This window comes from Manis javanica, chromosome 10 (genome assembly GCF_040802235.1).
Source record: "Manis javanica isolate MJ-LG chromosome 10, MJ_LKY, whole genome shotgun sequence".
Classification (NCBI taxonomy): domain Eukaryota; kingdom Metazoa; phylum Chordata; class Mammalia; order Pholidota; family Manidae; genus Manis; species Manis javanica.
Window position 1 is genome coordinate 75197667 of NC_133165.1, and position 19588 is coordinate 75217254.

Below are 19588 nucleotides of genomic sequence, written 5' to 3' on the forward strand. Positions count from 1 at the left end.
AGGATTGCAAAGAATTTAAAGATCAATATGCAGAGAACTGACATCTTAACAATTAAGTGTTTTGACCCTTGAACAAGGTGTATTTTTCCATTGATTTAGGTGTTACTTTCTTTCTTCAATGTCTTATTATTTTCAGTGTTTAGGTCTTGCAAATCTTCTCTGAGGTTTATCCCTAAAATACTTCATAATTTTTGTTGCTATTTTTAATGTTACTTAAAACACTTTCAATTTCTAATTGTTGCTCATAGATTGAAATACAACTTCTTTTTATATATTAATGTTATATCCTGCAACCTTGCTAAACTGACTTAGTTATAGTATCACTTGTATACATTCCATAGGGTTTTCTATATAATTGGTCATATTGTTAGCAAATACAGTTTTACTCCTTTCCATTCTGGATGCTTTTTGTTTTTTTATCTTGCCTGATTGAATTATCTAGAACTTCCAATAAAATTCTGAATAGGAATGGTGAGAGTGGACATCTTTGTCTTACTCCTGATATATTTTTTTATTGAATTATCATTGATATAAAATTTGATGTTGGTTTCAAATATGCAATATAGTGGTTCGACAGTCACCGAGATTATTAAACTTTTACCCCCTCTAGTGTGGTTACAATCTGTCAATGTAGAAACATGTTATGGAATCATTGACTATATACTCCATGCTGTACTACCATCTCTGTGACCAACTTATATTGTGATTGCAAATTATTGTGCTCCTTTATCCCTCACCCTGCCTCTTGACCTACCTAACCTCTCCACCTTGGTAACCACTAGTCACTTCTCAGTGTCTATGAGTTTAATGCTGTTTTGTTCCTTCTGTTTTGCCTTGTTTTTATATTCCTCAAATAAACGAAATCGTATAGTATTTGTCTTTCTTTGACTGCCTTATTTCACTGAGCATAATACCCTCTAGATCCATCCATGTTGTTGCAAATGGCAGGATTTCTTTTCTTTTTGTGGCTGAATAATATTCCACTGTATATATCTACCACATCTTCTTATTCATTCATCTGTTGATGGTGGATACTTAGGTTGCTTCCATATCTTGGCTATTATAAGTAGTGTGGTGATGAACATGAGGGTCTTTCTCATGATTTTGAGGGAAAAATATGCAGTCTCTCACAGTTTTGTATGATGTCCTTCATCAAGTTTAAGAGCTTGCCTTTTATCCCTAATTTGCTGTGAGTTTTTATCATGAATAGATATTGGATTTTGTCAAATGATTGTTCTGTATTTAATGAAGTCATTTTTTAGTTTATTAATATTACATGTTAATTGATTTTCAAATGTTAAGCAAATCCTGCATTCCTAAGATGAACCCCACGTGGTCTCTGTATTATCATTTTTATGTATTGTTTGATTTGTTTTGCTAAAATTTTGTTTAAAATTCTTGCATCTATATTCATAAGGGAGCATTTTCTATAGTTTTCTTAAATGTGTTTTCTCTTTTTGTTATCAGGCTATGAGGGCCTCATAGAAAGGGCTAAGAATTTTTTGAAAGAGTTTTGGTAGAATTGCTATTATTTCTTTCTTTAATATTTTTGTAGAATTAACAAGTGAAGCCATACAGGCCTAGAGTTCTCATTGTGGGAAGGCTGTTAACTAAAAATTCAATTTCTTTGCTAGATAAGGGCTATTTGGGTTATCTAATTTTTCTTGAATTAACTTTGGTAGTTGGTTTTTCAAAAAATTTGTTCATTTCATATACATAAAATTACTGACGAAGTTATTTTAATTTTTTCTTTTGTTAATATTTATAAAATCTGTAGTGATGTCTTATCTCTTTTTCTAGCTATGGGTAATTTTTTTCTCCATGTATTTGTTGCTGATAACCCAAGCTAGAGGTTTATGAATCAACTCTTGGCTTTATTGATATCCCTTATTGTTTTTCTATTTTCTAGTTCACCAATTTTAAGTTTAATCTTTATTATTTTCTTTCTTTTTCTTATTTTGGGTTTAATTTCCCTTTTCCATAAGCTCTTAAAATGGAAGCTGAGGTCATTTATTTGAGATTCTTATTCTTTTATAAGTGCGTAGGGCTAATAGTTTCCCAGCATTCCACAAATTTTGATACATTATATTTTCATTTTAATTTAAGATTTCAGTTAAAAATTTGCTTTTCCCTTTTGATATGTTCTTTAATCTATGAGTTACTTTGAAGTGTATTATTTTGTTCCAAAATATTTGGGCAGTTTCTGGATATCTCTTTATTGTTGACTTCCAATTTAATTCAATTGTGGCCAAAAATTATGCTTTGTATGTACTTGATTTTTTTATTTAAAAATTTTTAATTGAGGTATAAGTGACATACAGCATTATATTAGTTTTAGGTGTACAACATAATGATTTAATACCTGTACATATTATAAAATGATCACCACAATAAATCTAGTTAACATCTGTCACCATACATAGTTCCAAATATTTTTTTTCTTGTGATGAGAACTTTTAGGATTTACTCTTTTAGTAACTTTGAAATACACAATACAGCATTATCAACTATAGTTAAACAATCTGTTTAAAAAATGGGGCAGAGGATTGAATAAACATTTTTCCAAAGAAGACATACAAAAAGCCAACTGGTACATGAAAAGATACTCAACATCACTAATCGTCAGAAAATGCAAATCAAACCCCAGTGAGACCACCTTGTACCTGTTATAATGGCTTTTAAGAAAAAGGCAAAGAGTAAATATTGGTCAAGGTGTGGAGAAAAGGGAACCTTGTGCACTGTTAGTGGGAATATAAACTGGTGAACCCACTATGGAAAACAGTATGGAGGTTCTTCAAAATATTAGAAATAGAACAACCATATGATCCAGCAATTCTACTTTTAGATATTTATCCAAAAAAAATGAACACAGTTCACTGGAAAACATATATGCACCCTCATGTTCATGGCACCATTATTTATAATAGCCACTTAGGAAACAACTAAGTGTCTGTGAATGGATAAATAGGTAAAGAAAACGTGGTAAATATACACAGAGTGGAATATTATCTAGCCATTAAAAAAGATCAAAAGGTTGACATTTGCAACAACATGGATGCACCTCAAGGACATTATGCTAAGTGAAATTAGAGAAAGGCAAATGTTATATGATCCCACTGATACATGGAATCTAAAAAAAAAACCCAGTAAAAACAACCTCACAATTTCTTCTAAAGCTTTATTTTTTAGAGCAGTTTTAGGTTTACAACAAATTAAAAGGAAGGTACAGAGATTTCCATATACACACTGCACTCACACACACATAACCTCTCTCATCATCAACATCACTCCTGGCCTGGTACTTTTCTCTTATCAAGGGTGAACCTGTGTTGATACATCATAATCACCCAAAGTCCATAGATTACCTTAGGGTTCACTCTTGGTGCACATTCTATGAGTTTGAATAAATGCACCATCATGTTTATTATGGTAATTTTAGTTAAAAAACAAATTTCATTTTCCCTTTTGATATCTTCTTTAACCTGTGAGTTATTTAGAAGTGTGTTGTTTTGTTTCCAAAACAAACAATTTCTAATTATCTCTACTGTTGACTTCCTAATTTAATTCCATGTGGCCAGAAAGTGTGCTTTGTATAACTTGATTGTTATAGCCTCCCAATGAGCTGACTGCTTTATCCATCAGTATTCTTTTTTTTATTCTGCTAATATTCTTTGCACTGAAATCAACTTATCTTAAATTAATACACCAGCTTTTTTGATTTGTGTTAGTAGGGTATATATTTTTCTGTTCTTTTGACCTATTTGTCTTCATATATACAGTTGATTTCATATAGACAGAAAATAGTGTCTTGTGGTATCATCTAATCTGATCATCTCTGCCTTTTAATTAGAGTATTAGACTATTTTATTTAATATTATTTATATGGTTAAGTTTAAATCACTCATCTTGCTGTTTGTTTTCTATTTGTCCTATCTGTTCTTTGTTCCTTTTTTCATCCCTGATTTCTCTTGGATTAATCAAGTAATTTTTATGAGTCTATTGTTTCTTAATTGGCTTGTTAACTATAACTTTTTTGGTTATAATAGATGCTTTAGAGTATATAGTTCACATCTTTAGGGTAATAGTCTACCTTCCAGTGATATGATGCTTCATGTATAGTGTTAAAATCTTACAACAGTGTACTCCCATTTCTCCTTCCTGATTGCTTTGCTATTGCTGTCATTCATTTCACCTTTACATTTGTTATAAACCTCAGACTACATTGTTATTTTATTAAGAAATCAGTTATTAAAGAGAATTAAATTATCACAAAAATCTTATATATTTTCTCTCATTATATTGCATCCAGAACTCTTCATTCCTTTGTATAGATCCATATATCAATTAGTCATTGATTTCTTCATGTATAAGGGACTTCCCTTAACATTTCCTATAATGCAGCTCTGTTAGTGAAGGATAACTTCAGCCAATTTTTTCCCCTAACCTCTGGAACATAAGGATTACAGACACGATAGCTGATTTCATGTTTGTCTGCTAATTCTAACATCTGTGTTAAGTCAGAACAGTTTCAATTTTTTTCTTTATTATAGGTTATGATTTCCTGTTTCTTTGCCTGTGTGGTGATTTTTGACTGGATGAAAGTCTTTGTGAATTTTACCTTTCTGGGTGCTGGATTTTTAGAATTATTATAAGTAGTGTTCTAGTACATCGCTAAGTTACTTGGAAATTTTATCCTTCTAGATCTTGCTTTTAAGATCAGTAAGGCAGGACCAGAATAGTACTTAATCTGGAACTAATTATCACCTACTACTGAGGCAAGACCCTTTTGAATACTGCATTTACTTTATGAATTACAATGTTTTCCAGTCTGGTTGTTGAAACCAGGCTGTATTTCCAGTCATGTGTCTTCTCTGCATACTCTTTCCTTTAAATCCTTTCCGGTGTTTCTTTCCCTTGCCTCAGGTAGTTTTTGCATTCACATGTGCTGATCACTACTCTCCTGAATCCTCAGGTTCTCTCTGTGTACAGCTTCTCGGTGTGCTGCTCTGTGAACCCCAGCTGCATTTTTCTTTCTAGATGCACAACTCTGTCTCAACCCAAGGAGTTGGCCGTACTGCATTTGGGTTCCTCATCCCTATTTTTTTCTTAAGTTTACCACTTCATTTAGTATGTGATTCTCAGGGATTAAACTACTCTTAGATTAGGAATTAGTTTCCTTTGAAGAAAATATGAAACTTTATTTAGTCACTTAACAAATTTTTTAAAGTAACTTCAAACATACCATAGTCTTGAGCTTATAACACACATCTGGCCATTTAGTGACTAAACCATTTTCAAGCTCTGTAAAACTAGGCTTTGGAATCTGAAGACCTGAGTTTCAGTCCTGACTCTACCACTTATTAATGATGTGACCTTGAACAAGTTGCTATACCTCTCTGAGCTTCAGTTTATAAAAGTTTGTAAGTAGTTATGACGATGTGAGATAATGTATACAAAAGAATAATTTCATTATGCTATTCTGGATTCTTCTTAAAGTTGATATTTGTCTTTTTTAGGATATCAGTTGAGGAAAAGGATCTGGTTTAGATGGTAATATGCTGAAGTACTTGATCATTATGAATAAATTAAGTATGAGTGACTGATGCAGAGAGGCTTACAGATGAAAGTTACTTTTATGCATGTTTTTTGTTTCGCTGCTAAAACAGCACATTTTGGTAATATGGTATATATATATGTTGTAGCTTTGAAAGTATTTTTAAGATTTCAGTCCTCTTATAATAAGTGATATTTTTTGGTAAAGTACTTTTTCCTGTTTTGTTTGCAGTTTTTAATCTTCTGACATTTCCAATGTCCCCTTTTTTTATAGACAATTAATCCTATTTCCAACATTTCTTACATAGGCTTGTGAGAGGAGCCATGTGTATATATAAGGTATTCTTTTTTTTTTTTTTTGCCCATATCTGAGTCGGTATATTGGAGTTAAGTAAACAATATAATACAAATTTGGTCATATACTAAAGTGCAGAGATATTATACTCCAAATCATTACAGGAAGTCTAACACATGATTGGCACATCATGAGTGGCAAAATGGCTTAAGAGGTACACCTTTATATTTAGACTTATTTCACTGAAATCATGTAAAAATAATCTGAGTACTGGGTCCATGGGAAAAGTGCACTACAGTAAAATATGATAGCATGTTCATGTCCTTTGATTCCTTCCTTAAAGGTCATAAAATGAAATTAAAAAGGAAAGATAAAAGTAAATAATTCAAAGTGAGTGAATTTATGAAAGACTAACTATAAAGTATCTCTTCTAGGTAATATAAATTTAGAATACAAGTTTTTGAAAATCAGGAGGGATATAGTATAAGACATTTTGAACCTCCCATTTAGTTTACTTAGAACTAGTGATGAATTGCTAACTTTGTTGTTTTTTTGATTAAAAGAAATTCTTGGATACTTCAAAATTATCTAAAATATTCTCTCCCCTTGTAGTGGATTGTGAAAGATTTTTTTCTCCAAACCCTCTTCTCCCAAAATGCGGATTGAAACCACTTTACTACAGATAATATTGTGCCAGTGAAAGGGAAATGAAGACACTCAACCTTTAAAACCTTCACATTTACGATCTAAGACTTTGAGGACCAGAGGTGGATCGGGCCTAAACACCTTTCTGAGGGCGCTTCTTTTATATTACCTCCCTTGATGTACTTGGCAGTTCTTTGCTGTGGTGATCCCAGATACTCAGCCGGTCTTTTAGCAAGAAAAAAAACTGTTCAGAACCTCCCTACTTGCCCAAACTTCAAACGATTTAAAAGTAGGAGGCAATCTCTAGTATGGACTGAATGCTTGTATCCTTCCCACTTCCTCCAAATTCATATATTGCGGTTCCTAGTGTCCAGTGTGATGGCATTAAGAGATGGGGCCTTTGGAATTAGGTCATGAGGGCAGGCCCTGATGCACTGAGTCAGTGCTCTTCTTACAAGAGACACGGAAGAGATGACCTCACTCAGCCATGTGAGGATACAGGTCAAAAGCAGTTGCCTACGAGCTAGGAAGCAAGCTCTCACCAGATACCACATATGCTGGTGTCTTGGTCTGGGACCTCTCAGCCTCCAGAACTGTGAGAAATACATGTTTGTTCCTTAAACCACCCAGTCTAACACAAGACAGTGTTCTTGATCTCTTACTCAACTTTCCCCTCTTCACTTTCTTGTCTCTATATAGGGTGGGCTTATTTCCAAACTATCCTAAAGAATTAGATTATGACCTTTACTTCGGTCCTATTTTCCCATCCTTTTCCAGAACACATCTCGGTGTCCCAGGAGAAAAGCATGATTACCCAGTCAATCCTTAATGACAAAAGTAGAAGTAACTCGTTTTTATGCCTCTGGCTTTTCATTTAATCTTGTACATGGTCTAAAGTTGACTGTCTTGGGTTACAAATACCAATATGTTAATCTCTTTTGATTAAATGAGCTACCAGTAAAAGCCTTGAAATGGAACATTGAGCTACATAAATATTTAAAGTGCATGCTTCTTTCCCTCCTTAATGACATTGAATTTTCTTGAGAAATGTATATATTTAGTATTGAGTTCTACAGTTTTTAGTGAGGTCTTGTTGATTTTGCCTTGGGACTTAAGAATCCCAATGAGTTAAACTAATGTAAAATACTAACCACTTATTGCTTTACTAGTTTAAAGAGCAGATTCTCTTGGCCACTTCCCTTTTCTGAAATCATATTCTATTAATGAAGTAAGTAATATTGTTGGGCAGCTGAGTCTGGGGTGGTCTCTCCCTGCGTACTAGGTGAAACCTCAACCTGGAAGAGGGGAGGATTCTTGACTCTGAATGAGAAAGAATTCCAAACCAGGTCTGAGTGTAGGTAAGGAAGGAATTCATTAAAGCAAGAATAGTAGAGAATGGCAGCATTCCTGCAGGCTCAAGAGAAGGGAAGAACGAAGGGAGGAAAGGGAAGCTAACTGAACCCCTGCTCGGCAGAGGGCAAATCCCTTGCTAACTCCTAAAGCCAGGATCATCTGGCATCCAGTGTCTGCTTGATTCTACACAGCATGGGAACTAAGCCCCTACCAACCCAGGATTTGGGGGAGCCACAGAGCACTGGATGGAGTGAGATTATGTTCTAAGAACTTCCCAAAGGCAAATAAAGGAGATTTTCTGACAGACTACTAAAGAGCATGATTGTACAGCTGCAGTTCCTTCTGGGTCACCCAGGTGATGGGAATTGCAAGCCCATATCAGAGATCTCAGTAGCCCTTCCATACTTGTTTGAAGTAGAATAGAGAGAGAGAAGACTAGTGCTTAAGTCTAGAAAATTGAATGGAACAGCAAAGTAACAAAGACTCTTACTGCTAGAAGAGTGCAAAGACAAAAACACAAGTTGAGCTGTGGAAAGTTTTATTTAAGGCAAAAAGTACACACTTGAAGAAAGGGGAGTGTGGCCAACCTCAGAGGGGAGGCCCACTTAAGGGTTTACGATTATTTCTTTTAAGGTTTTCAAGAATGAGGCAAAGGGCAGAGGGGAGGGGAGTAGGCTTGACATGTGGTGTCATGATGTCTGTCTCTAGGGAGGGACATTTCGTCACCATCAACAGTCAGTTGTCTAGATAATTCTGTAAGATAAATTTAACACAAAGAATTTATTGATCCTGTTCTTCTCCAAGATAGTGGTTTCCCCCAAGCACTGGGAACATATCAGGACTGCTTGCCCTGCCTTAAAATAGGCTGTTGGCTGATTACTAAACAATATATTAGGAATCCTACCTCCTAACTCCCTGGTTTTTAAAATGGAATCTTAGCCTTAAGATGGAGTCCCTCCTATTCTTATTATACTGTTTATATCTTGGCATTTTTCATCACAGACAGGAAAAGTTAATCATGATGCTTGTCCCATGTCCCTGCCCCACCTCAATATCATGGCTGGGAAAGGAAGTAAAGAATACTTTGTTAGCTTCCTGTCAGGCATATGTTTAGTGTTCATTAATTAAATACATGTTTATTGAACACTTACTCTGTCCCAAATTCAAGAAATCCCTATCTTAGTAGAAGAAGCCAATTCTTACAATAGAGTTTGATAACTGCCTAAGTCCATTGGTCGGACAAAAGAGGAGTTGACACAAACTCTTAATTTTATTATCAGAAATAAACTTGATTCTGTTATGTATAATTAGACACATGAAATCTATGTCTATTCACATGTACTTGTTTTAACCAAGATAGGAAGGAATATTCACCAATTCTCTGCAAAATGAGTACCAATTTCTGTATTCCTTACAGTAACCTTTATAGTTTTATTTTCATTTTTCCGATTGATCTTCTGTGGCCTCCAAACACTTTAAACTTCCTTGCCTGGGGCTGTTGATCAGATAGTTAATGATCTATAAGCAGTGTTGTATGTAAGTAGTTTCCAGCAACTTGTTGACCTGTTGATGGAGAAGTAAGTTGAAATGAAGTATATTAAGTATTTTAGTGTAAATTCTCCAAGAATAAATGTTTTCCTCAAGGTTTAAGATTAAATTTGGGGGCTGACTTGGAAAAAAAATTGTAAATGTCAGTTGTGCTCTTCATTATCAGGAAATAAAAAATGTTCCTAGGGGAAACAGATTTCAAGTCTTTGCTAAATATCTTAAACGAATAGGAAATAAATATATTTGCTTCATCTAAGCTCATATACATCGTATTACATATAGTGGGAACATCAGTTAAAACCTCTTCTTAATAGCCCCTGAATTACAGAGGAGCTTGAAACCTGGTTATATAATAAGAGAATGGAGAAAGTCTTTGTAAACTTCTTTTTTTTAGTCCTAGAATTTAACTTCATGCCTTTTCACTCAAATATTTACCTGGAAATGTAGATATTTTGGCAGTCATTTATACCAATGTATAGGACACATGATTTTTCCTGGTCCCAAGCTCCACTTCTTTTCCTAAAGAGACCCCAGTTCAGAAGGTACAAGAAAAATCCAAACATGTAGAAGAGTTTTGTCAGATTTATTGGTTGGTGAAGAGCATGATATCTTATAACTTCTCATTTTTCTTTCTTTTATAAGCAAGTATCCCTGAGCAAAAATAAAAATCACTGCCCTTCCTGATTTATGATTATTTTAACTCAGTTATTTTGTTGATTGTAGGTTATTTAGCAAAATATATTGTTTTTGTAACAATATATAATTGTTACAATATTTTTCTCCTATACAACTCATTAACAACTTTAAGATATATGTTAGTGGCTTACTACTAACATCCTTCTCACTGAGAGCTTTTTTTTTTTCTCCAAAATAGCAACACATGAAATGGAGCAGGATTGGTAATTTTTGCAGTGCCTGAGGCTATGATACACACATGCACACACACACCACATACTCTTTCTCTCTCTCTCTCTCTCATTTGATTCATGCCGTAGAAAGAAAAGTGGAAAAACAATGTCAGATTTCAAATATGGTAATATTCTAAAATCTAAGCTACTTTACAAGAAGTCAGAAGTGTTTGATAAAACAAACCCTGAACATCTTCATTAATCAAGCTGAGTGTGGCTGCCTGTGTTTGCAGCTGCATGACGAAAATACCTCAGTTCCCAACTTCTTTTTATCCTAGCCCAGTTGGAGGTAGATGAGGCAGAATCTAGGCAAAGCTTTAAATTCTATGGGATTTGTCTTTACCCTTATTTTGCTGCCTTTTTTCCTCCTCTGCATTTCCCTTTCTTGACTTTATATTCTTCTCACACATCCTGCTCTTCAACTCAAACAGGAAAGGATCTTATAATGACCCGTTTATACCTATTGATTGGCTGATTACACCACCATGAAGTCTTCTCACTGAAGCATTACTTCAACCAGACTTATTTCTGATTGTAGGAGAGGCTTATTCCTTGTTGGAAAAACTTTGTTTTCTCTGCAAGTTGGCGAGGGGATTGTTTTTGGAAAGTGAGGTAGGAGAGCAGGCCCTTTGGAGTGTCTGAGGTAGTGGTTGTCCTGGTCAAGCAAATTTAACTTAGACCTTGGATGCTTTCAGCTATCCAAGCCGATGCTCTACTGTCAGCCCTGTAAAAGATAAATTGTACTGGACACTTGTTAAAAATGGCAAGGAAGACTTTCTTCAAGACTATTGCAAAAGGGGAGAGAGATTGAAATCCACTGAAATAAACACAGGAGTGAGCTGGTGGGAAAGTACTGGAGGACATTGTGGGGGAATCGGCCAGGGTGATTGTCTGTGGTCATCTGTGTCTGCTCAACATTTGGCTCCTGCAACTCACAGAGCCTGGGAGACAGAGGCTCTATCTTCCTTGAAGATTAGGGCTCCAGGGCCCTTCAGAGAGACATTCAGGGTTGTAAAACCAGCAAGAGCCTGGGAGAAGATTTACATTTCAAAGGAGCAGAGGAAGAATTTGCAGCTGCAAATTTTCTAAAGTAACTACTATAAGGAAAGGAAGGTCTGGGGATCTATAGCCTGAAAAAGGCTTAGATATTTAGTCAAGGAGAGGAAAACCTTAAAGCCCTCTTGGCCGTCCACTTTCACTCTCTTGCCTTTTCTAGTAGCCCTTACCTCCAAGCTCTCCAGTCCGCTGAAGAACATTGTGAGATTCCTGGTTCTTACTGAATTTGATTGAAGTTGACCTGGTGTCCCTGTGACCTAGTGTCCCTGTGTTATTAGTGTTTTCCACTTGTGACACTTGTCCTGCCCTGACACAGGTATGCCTGTTGGTGTTGATTCCCCCTCAGTGCCTTGTGTGCCCTTTCTCCTGATTTTAATCTGACCTCTGCTATTGGTTCCAGCAGGCGCTATGGCTTGGGACCACATACGTTATGTTCTGGGATATTTGACATTGTTTTCATTTGCATGTAATGATATCTTATATTGTAACTCTCCTGATCTGATGTCCTCAAACATACCTCTAAGTAGTGGTATTTACCCCTCCAGTTATAATGGTTTGTCTAAAATAGAGTATTGGGCTGTATTCCTCTCATTAATAGAGACATTATTTGGGGATTAATATTTATAGTCACAGAACAAAAGAGAGAACAGATCCAGCACAAAGACATCATAGAGGCCACAGCTTTGCTTTCTGAGAGTGAGGAAAAATCACGGGCCCTGTACCTGGGCCTCAAGCCTAGCATCACATACAATCAAGGCTTTGCAGAGAATGAGAATGTGGCTGATTTTTCAGAGTTCAACTCTGTATCCCCATGCAGGAAAACCTATACCCTCCCAATTGATTGTAGTCTGTCCTAGGAGTTTAGTTTCCTCTCATCCTCACCAGGAGAGTTCACAGGACATAATAATCCACTGTAGCACATTATCAAAAGCTTAGGTATTTAGCTTAGAATAAGACCGTAGTTAGCGAGGGCAGGCTTTAGCAGAACTGTTCAGGCTGAGCACTGGTGGTGATTATATGTTCCAGTTTGCACCCAGACAGGAATAATAACACCTATTATTCCAGCATAATCATTAAGAACAAATCCTTTTACTCTTAAACAGGTCCTGAATTGGGGAATGAATTATATGATCCCTGAGTTTTCTCACTCCAAGTACTGCCCCCTTCTGATGATCTACCGATGTGTAGTGAAGGCATACATACCTCCTCGACTAGCCAGCTTTCAGATGTGCAATTGTTGGATTAAACTTTCGCATTTCTCCTCCTTTTCTTTTTCTAGCATGCACACTTGCACCTATGTGCCTACTATTACTCCAAGGAGAAATGTATTTCTTAGACTGACTACCTTTTAAGCATAATTTAAGAAGAAAAATGTTTTCTGAAATGTAACATAATATGCAAAGATAGCTGCCTGCAGTGAACAGAGTTTTATATCATGATGTTAAAAGCACAGTTCATTCTCCAATAGGGCTTACTGCTTGGTGCTTTCTCAACAACAGAGGTGTGGTAGTGACCTTTTATTTACAAAATGATCGGCCAAACCTTTGAAAACATAATGCTTTTTCTCCTCTTTTTAACAGATCACATTTTAAAACGAGTTATCCTTTCCCATCAGTCTTTGTTAGCAAAGGGCAACTGGTAAAATGATTTATTTCTCATTCTTGGTCTAGAACAAATTCCCAAAGGCATGATGGTAGTGACAGAGGAGGGTTATTTTTCCAGTTACAAATAGACATTGGTATTCACATTTTCCAAACACAGAAATTGAAGCTTAGAGCAATTACATAATTCTTTCATGACACAGGTAATAAGAGGAACTGGGCTCCAATCCAGGTTCATCTAATCCCATAGCCTGTGTCCTGAGTCAGTGTTTGAACCACCTTCCAGCCATGTCATAGTTTGTTCAACATTTCTCTTCCCCAAGAAGGCAGGAACTTTGGCTTCCCAGAGTTTAGCATGCCACCGGGGGTTTAGTAAATATTACATAAATGAATGATTGAAGTCATGCATGAGAAGGAGAGGGACTAAGAATGAGAGCTTGAGGCAGGCACAATGCTGGACCCGGAGGGCAAAGTCAAGGATGGGGGCAAGTGTGTGTCAGTGAGTGTTCATGGGCATCATGAGGACTCCACAAAGCGCCCTTGGGGAGAAGCCAGTGCAGCATTGGGGTGGCGGTGGATATAATGAGGTAATAGGGTTCAATAGTGGGAGTTTGGTGGCAGACGAGTTTGATAGTTTTTTTCTGAGCAGCTTCCTGGCCCCTAGAGTGCAAAGGCAGCACAGGGACGTGATCAAGCTGTGGGCTTTGGGTTCAGGTGACCCTTTGGTTGAGCCCTTTAAAAAATCCCCAAAGTATAGAAGTAATCATTCTACATTCAGGATCCCAGTTCATCCTTTTAACAGTTTTTTGAGGTAAATACTACTATTCCCATTTTATGACTGAGTTACCTGAGACTTTGGAGTGAAACAACTTGAGCAAGGTCACGCATAGTAGGTCGGCTTTCCAATTCCAGTCTATCTGATCCTAGAGAAAAAACTCTCAGGGGTCCTCTTCCCCAAGAGGGCTCCCCCATGAGAATGCTGTTTCACTGCAGGAATATTGTTACCATCCACACAGTCCCACTCCCCTCTGATGATGCCACGTCCTACTTCTCTAATGGTGTTAAAATGTCATTTCTATCAGTAGTAAACATTTGCAGAATACTTACTGTGGCTAGATATGTCTCAAGTGCTTTATATGTATTAAGTCCTTACAACGCTGCTATGAAGCAGGGACTATGATTTTTTACACATTTACAAATGAGAAAACTTAGACGTTGAGAAGTTATTTGTCAAAGGTTATGGAGCAAGTAAATGGCAGAGCTGAAATTTGAACCCAAATAGTCTGGCTCTAGAATTTGTGTTCTCAGCTGCTATGCAACGATTTATGCTATCTACTGACTCTTAGATAAGAAGGTAGCTTGCTAAGGAATAGATCCATAAATTAATTTCGCTTGAAACCATTGCCATCTGTCATACCTCTCATCCTGAAGAATGTTTTCACAAGGCTAACAGGAGTCCCTGGTTTTGTAATAATGATGGTGATATTAATAGCTAATGATCACTGAGCTCTGTTTACAGTGCTGGGCACAGTGCTAAGAGCTTTACCTGTTCTCTTTTACCTAATTTTCCCAACAATACTGCGAAGTAGGTTTGTGATTCTTGTTTTGCAGATGAGGAAACTGATGTGGAGTTAAGTAACTTGATCAAAGTCACACAGCTATGTGAAAGCTGGCTTGATTTCCCCCTGTAACCAGCAGACGCTCTGCTGCCTGCCACCAGAAGGCTACTTTAGCCTTTGATTAATTAATTAGTTTTGTGGAAAGATGTTCATTTTGTGGTGCCCGGGAGGGCATGTCACTGCTCTCATGTATGCTCGCTTCACTTTCAGGAGAAAAAAGGCAAATTACCAAATAACAAGCTAACACCAGGGACCTTTTCAAGAAAATAAATTCCTAGGATGCCTCTGGTCAGCACCCACTTAGGACTGACTTCAACTGTTGTGCTTTGGTGCATCTGTATAAAGCTGCACTTCCAGCATACCCAGGACTGGATGCTGATAATCATGGCCAAGATTAATACTGAAATGTTAGGTGATGTTTAGGATGTACAGTTTAATGAAGCAAGACAAGTGTTTTAGAAAGTCTTCTATATTAGAGATATTTCAATATAGGGTTTTGGGTAGTTATATGTACTATGGGTAAATATATACATATATAAACAAAATAATGGGGTTTGGGGTAGTATATGCACTATGGTCAAATGTACATATCTGTAAACAAAATATACCTTTCTATTTTGTGATTAAAGATATACAAAGAATTATAGAAATTTAAAACCAGAGGGAGCTTAGAGATCATCTGGTCCTGATCAGGAAACTAAGTGAGGCCAGTGTTGCTGATTTGACTTGGCGAGTATACAGGCATCCCACAAAAATTCAGATTAAGCGTCATTAATTTTGTGAAATATTTCTTGATCTCCCTTCACGCCTGTCCTCGCTGGGTGGAATTGACTTTTTTTTTTTTTTGTATTCTTAGTACATTCTGTGGCTGTTTGCATTATGGACTTTATCACTTTATGTCACTTTCTGTGTAAATGGCGTTCTCTCTCCCCCTAATGCCTTTTAGGCCCCTTGAAATGAGGGTCAGTTTTCCTTTAGTTTTATATGCTCAGGAGACAGCACAGTGCCTGGCACTTCAGTGTTGGCTGAGTCTTCACTGTTTGCATGAGTGGCAGGGATCCCATGATCCATGAGTAGTGGGGTACAAATGAGGGCACAGGTTTTCTGACTCACCAACCAGTGATCCTCCTACTACACTTTGCTCCTTCTCTATTCTAGCTTGAATTTCACATCATGAATGAATTCTAAAGTCATTTTTAAGAGGACATTTTCAGAAGCTGTCAACAAAAATAAAACTTAACTTATATGACAGTATAAAATCCTTATGCAGCAAATGAGTAGTACAGAAAATAATTTCTCCAAGAGCTGCTAGCAACTTTCTTCTAAAACCTAAGAAAAGGCCTCATCTAGCCTTCTCTGCTTGTGTTAATAAGTTGACTTAGGATTTATATCCTTTTGATCTAGAGTGACTCTTAGAACCTGGATATTCCATATTGACTTTGCTAAAGGGTAGAGGAAAGATAACCCAAAGTTGCTTTTCATGTCAATCCCTGGGAACAACGCAAGTCCTTCATGTGTGAGTAAAGATTTTGCAGGAAGACAAAGATTTCATTGGTTCTTGAGTGAAATTGGTTTCTTCTGTTTATAGGTGTCTTGCTGGCTTCAAAGAATACCCCAAATGTAGAAAACCTCTTGGTATACAGAAGGGCATGGAATTATGAAGCTGCAAAATTAGACATAGGAAATGGTAGAAGCCTATCCTTCTCTCAGTGGATAATCATTTCCTAAAGTTAAATGACTTCAGTGCCTCTGTCCATCTAGATTTATACATGGTATCCCATACACCACGTTTTTAAAGAGAAGAAATTTGTCGCTGAGGAAACTGAAATCTACATAAGTGATTTTTTTCAAAGCAAAATCGTTTCGAACCAAAATCAAGGTCTCCTGGGTCAGAATACAATGTCACATTGCTTCTCTGATGAACAGGCTTTCACTGATTATGATGGAAGTCTCTCTTCTATTATGTACAAGTGCTGCTGGTTGGAATACTTTTAGCTGATGTCACATATTTTTCTTTACTACACGATATTAAATGTTTTATTGTATATGGCCAATTTCCTCATTTTACAGATGATAAAATATGACTTAGGGAGATTAATTGATTTACCAAAGATTAGATAGTGAGTTTGTGATAAAGAAATAGAACCTAGGGATTCCGACCTCCCAATCCAGGGCTCATGGAGTATGTATCTCCTGAAACCCTAACTGGCTGTTCAGTAGAATAAAAAAAGCACACATATCCACAAATTAGCAAGGTCAAATGATTTTACAATTCCTATTAAGTTCATCTAAGCCTGGATTTGAGAAAATGGTTAGGTTTTCTGTTTTCTTCTCTTTTGAGAACTCTTATAGCAAACCATTCATTTATTCATCAAGCATATTGATTTTTCTATTATGGATCTCAAACTGTGCCACAAGCTGGAGAGTAAGAGATGAATAATCATGAATTTGTGCCTCACCATTTAACAGAGGAAAACAAATATAAAAAGTAAAAATGGAAACCCATTGCAGGTGTCGCAGAATAGGTAAGAAAATGTCTGTCAGAGGTGGGAGTCATCCATTCTATGAACAGTGACATAATTGGTGTTGTAATGTTCTGAACTTGAAAGATGGGGAGGTGTTTCCTGGGATTAAAAAGTGGGGCAGTGATTCAAGAAGGAATGAGGTGGCCTGAGCAAAGATCTAATAAATTTATAAAAATAGTTCATGATTTCAGTGCAGTGTATAAGAAGAGTGGCAGGGCAGTGAGGCTGGAGAAGTCAGAGGCGGGCTGATGGAAGGTTGCTTGAGCTATGCCCCAAAGTTTGAATTCCTCCTAGGAAAAGTAAAGGACCAAGAATGATTTTATACTTTGGGCTTAATTTTAGTAAGATCTATTATAGTTGAATGTGTGTTTTATGTGTGTAAGGAAACAAGCTTACAAGTAGGGAGGCCAGTCAGGGGCCCTTGTGATTATGCAAGTAAAAGATGTTAAGGATGTATCGAATAAGCTAAGTCAGCAGAGGTAAAGTTGTAGAAGAGGGAGTGAAGTTAAGGAGGCATACAGGAGGCAGAATGAGAGGAATTTGGTGAGTACGGAGATGTGGAGGATAGGTAATGAAAGTGACTTTGAACTGGAAATTCAGAGAGCTAAGTTCTAATTATGGATTTCTATTCTCTAGGTCTGTGATCTTGAACTAGTTAGTATTTCAGATGTTTTACAACCATCAATTTCCTTTCCTTATCTGCATTATTCTTTTAGTCTCTAAAAATCAGTAATTCTCTCTTAGATATCTGCATTCTACAAAAAGATTCAAGGGTCTAAGTAAGATCTTCTTAGCCTCCATAACAACTACAGTGACATTTACTCTTTATCGAATGTAAGCATCATTATGAATGTTGACTCAATTGGTCTTCATTACCTTTTATGGTAGATTTGTAAAATTCCCATTTTATGAATGAGGTGCTGAAACATAGAGAGGTGAATAATTTTTCAAATCACATCTTTGTTCTCTGTGTGTCTCAATCCATTTCGGCTGCTGTAACAAAAAAACAGACTGGGTGGCTTATAACAAACGGAAATTTATTTCTCACAGTTCCAGAGGCTGGCAGTCCAAGATCAGGATGTCAGTGTGGTCAAATGAGGACCCTCTTCTTGGTTGCAGACTTCATGTTGTATCCTCACATGATGGAAGAGGGGACCTAGCTCTTTAATAAGAGCACTAAACCTGCACACCTTCCAAAGATCCAACCTCTTAATACTATCACCTTGAACATTAGGTTTTTCAGCATATGAATTCTGGGGGCCCAGAAACATTCAGACCAGAGCAGTTGTCTTTTCACTCACTGTGTAATTTCCCTTAAGCACTTGGACTTTACCTGACTCCTTCCTAGGTCCATTACTAGGAATATTATTGCATTTTAGATAATGCACACTCTTAGGACAGATACACCACTGAATCTCATTGGCTTAACATAGCCTTAGTTTATTTCTTGTGCATATGAACCCAGGTAGTATCAAGGGGAGGGTCTCTTCTCCACACAATCATTCAGGGATCCATGATGATGGTGGCTCTTCAGGGTCACCTTTGGCACTGACATCTTTCTGAAAGGCAAAGAGAGAGAGTGGCTGACTGAGAGGTTCTTATAGACCTGGTTTTGAAGAAGTATAACTGAATTCTGCTCAGCTTCCACCTGGAAGGGAGACCGGAAAATGTAGTCTACTTGTGTGCCCAGAAGGAAAGAAATAGGTAGGCACTCTCTTTTAAAGCAGGGACTTGAACCTAAACCATCTGACTAGAATCCTTACCCAAACTACTGCACTGTTACCTTTTATTCTTGATTGTTTTCGTGGCATCAACATCAAACTGTTTTGTACATTTGTAATACAGACATGCAGGCTCACCTTACAGTGAATATTACACTGTGTAGTCAACATTCGTGACTTCATTCAGATAAGAATTAGATCCCAAAGAGAAATTTCAGAAACTCCCTTCTCAGTTTCTTATTAAGTTCAGTGACTTAATGAAGTTAATTTATGTTAGTTTGAAACAATTGAAAAAAATGTTTGACTTTCATTTTCTAATGGGTCTAATATATAGCACCTATTATAATGAAACAATAATTTTTCATCACCTCATAGAAATTTAGGATTGGAAAGAATCTTTAAATTATCTCTAAAGCTAGTCTGATTTCTTTATTTTGCAGATGAGGAAGGAGGCCTAGAGCTCTAAATGACCTACTCAACGTTACACATTTCAGGGACAGAGAACTCTGCACTAGAGCCCAGACAGCGCTTCTTTCTGTCCACTGCTTTCTGTATTCATGATGTCATTTTCCTCAAGAAGCACTTGGATGGCACTGACTTCCTTCCTAGTAACACTTACAGGAATATTATTAATCATAAAAAAGTGTGACCCTTACAGTGTATAGGAATTGGGGATATTCTGATTCTGCATTTTTTTGTGTAATGTGGGATTAAACACAAAATCTGCTTTTAAGCCTTTGCCATTAGAACATTAAAAAATATAT

The 19588-nt window shown here is 36.7% G+C and overlaps 1 protein-coding gene across 2 annotated transcripts in view; it reads left to right on the top strand.

Annotated features, from left to right (window-relative positions):
* Nucleotides 1–19588, top strand: part of TAFA2 (TAFA chemokine like family member 2) — a 439934-nt gene that overhangs the window by 348556 nt on the left and 71790 nt on the right. The gene's annotated exons all lie outside the window — the stretch shown is intronic.